We start from the raw sequence: 3041 nt of genomic DNA on the forward strand, positions 1-3041 counted from the left end.
ACCACGAGCTCAGCTATGCAGAAACATAACTTTGTCTTTCTCAAATCCACTGATTTTCTATGTGGACTCCTCTTTCTTGTGGCATTGAGGGGAGTTAGTAGAAGCCAAGCAGGAATGAGGAATGGCTACATAATTTGCAAGTTCCCGTGCACAATGAAAAAATGCAAGCCCCTTGGTCAAAACTTAAGAATTGCAAGATGGCCACACTGGAGCCGGCCCATTCCGCATAGAGACCTGTGTGATGGCACAACACCCACCCAGGAGGCCTGCCCTACTGTCCATTTCAAATTCCTTTCATCTCTGTGGCATGTCTCAGTTCTGGGGCTGACCTAGTACACGTCGAGGGCAGGGGGTATCTAGTCCTCAGTGCCTGTTGTCTGTGCTGAGCCAGCCTGTCTCCCTGTCTCCCTGCCTCTCCATCCATAGTCCAAGCGGCTGCCTCATTCTGACCCCTGAGCCCTTTACCTTCTGCCGCTGCTGCAAGGCCCATGGGAGGAGCTTTGAGTCAGCCTCCAACCTGAACACATCCCGGCTCTCAAACCGTCCAATCTATCCAAGGGTATCACCCCCATTCAGAACTTGGCTTGGGGGGAAACACAGGACAGACCCCCCCATCTCTCCGCCTGAAGAATCCTGGCCACTGCCCTCCGGGCCAAGGTACGGCAGAAGCCAGGGAGGGTCCCCTCACTGTCCCTGTTCTGCTTTTGGCACCCACTGATGTGAAGAACATCTGACCATGAGGTTGTCCCAGTGGAGGAGAAGTTATGAAGTCAGGGTGGGGAGGGGAGGGGACAGTGAGATCCTGGGAAGGAAATAATTGGCTATTTTAAATTCATTATCCAGCCACACACATTGTATCTCTAGGCTGTCAAAACTGTGTGTACTAATGAATAAAATAAACTGATGAACAAAATAGATCCAGAGACATAGAAGCATGGAACAGACTGTCAAACCTCAGAGGGAAGGCAGGGGAGGGTGGGTTGGTGGAAAGAGATCAACCAAAGAACTTGTATGCGTATATGCATAACCCCTGGACACAGACAATAGGGAGGGGAAGGCCTGGGGGCGAGGCGAGCTAGAAGAGCTCAATGGGGGGAAAAGGGAGACATATGTAATACTTTCAACAATAAAGATTTAAAAAAAACAACATGTGTATGTGAGCCCCCCCCTCCGGTGGGGGGAAACTCACCACCTCCTTAGCTACCCTATTCCGCTTTTAGAAAGAACTTTTATTACTTTAAATTTCCCCTTCAGTGTTTACAAAAATTAAAATGCATACACAGGTACACACACACACACAGATGCGTGCATACACACACATGCAGGCACACAGATGCGTGCATACACACACATGAAAACACATGCACACACACATGCACACACACGCAGAAACAGGGAGATGACAGAGCCCTTATCTGCACCATGATTCCCTCCCACTTCTGGAAGCAGGAAAGTCATTCTTTTGGGTTTTGTTGGTTGGTTGGTTGGTTTTTTCTTGTTTGTATTTTTTCTTTAGGGTAATGCATACTTTTAATTTTTTAATTTATCCTTATTATTGAAAGTATTATAGATGCCCCTTTTTTCCTCCCATTGACCCCATCCACCCTGCTCCCACCTGCCCCACCCCCAGCCTTCACCTCACTATTGTCTGTCCATGGGTTAGGCGTATCCTATATAATAAAAGCCCAGCGACCAAATGGTGGAACGACCAGAACAACCAGTCCACTATGAAGTGCACTGACCATCAGGGGGCAGAAACTCAGTGCAGGAGCTGCCCCCTGGTGGTCAGTGCACTACCACAGTGGGAGCACCGCTAGGCTAACCAGGATGTGGGGCTGCTCCCATTGCGAACCCCGGGCCGATGGGCAGGAACCCAGGCTGTGACTGTTGACTCCTAACCCCAGGATCTGCCTCCTCTCCCCTGCCACCTCCTCTGAGCGCCCGCAGGCTGCATAGTACTGCCGCCAGGCTCGCAGAGCTGACCCCAGAGGCTGGGAGGCAGGTTCATGGCTGACATGGGACTGAGGCCTACCCCACCACCTCTCAGTGCTATTGTCCCTGGGCCTGGCCCCAACCGGGTCCCCTGGAGAGGCGAGTGCTCCAGCTCCACAGAAGGTGCCAGACCAGGGAGCAGCTGCTCAGAGGGCAGGTCCACTGCCGCTCAGCTGACCGGGATGAGTGGTGCTCCCACAGCAGGCCGATCCCCGCAGGCCACGCCCCCCACCAGTGCATGAATCCCGTGCACTGGGCCTCTGGTATGCATATAAGTTCTTCAGTTGATCCACCATCCATTCCCTCTGAGATATGTCATCCTGTTCCATGAGAAACAGGAAACTCATTTAGTCTTGATATAATTTCCATCTACAGGTCCTTGGGTAACGTGGGCTAATATGGAAGAAATTGTACCATTTCTACCAAAGGGCAAGAAGGGTTCCAAACTTGAGTCACTGAACCAGTTATCACAGCCCCCTTGCTGGTCCTCAAATCACCCCACCCCCAATACACACCGTGAGGTTCCTTTCTCTGTCTCTGTTTTTCTGTCTCTGTATTTCTATCTATCTTGTTTAGCATAAAACTTACCAATCCTTCAATCCTTAAATAATAATTTAGTATATTTTATTGATAACTTAATATTAAAATAGTGTATATATACTAATACATATTAATTTTGATAAAATCAACTACTGTTTACCACATATGCCCATTATTCTAAATATTTTTATGTTTATTGATCGGTTTTCATGAAATGCTTCGAGGCACTTATTAGCCGGCTCTCTGCCATCGTATGGGCGAGCGGCTCTGTGATTTGGCAGAACAGTCACATGCCCTGCATCCCTGGGGGTCATAACTGTCCTTCTCGCGAGAGAGGAACCAGCTCACACAGCCTCCTGCTGTTCCTTCCACCACTAACATTCGTAAGTGGACATTCTGCTTTATGTGTAGTCTTTTTAATAACAATTTACCTAATGCACAGCTAAGAAATTATGCTAAAAATATCTGTGCAATTATTTCAACATTCAGTTTCCTAAACGGGAGCTGGG

Source organism: Myotis myotis, unplaced genomic scaffold (genome assembly GCF_014108235.1).
Source record: "Myotis myotis isolate mMyoMyo1 unplaced genomic scaffold, mMyoMyo1.p scaffold_m19_p_16, whole genome shotgun sequence".
In the NCBI taxonomy this organism is placed as follows: domain Eukaryota; kingdom Metazoa; phylum Chordata; class Mammalia; order Chiroptera; family Vespertilionidae; genus Myotis; species Myotis myotis.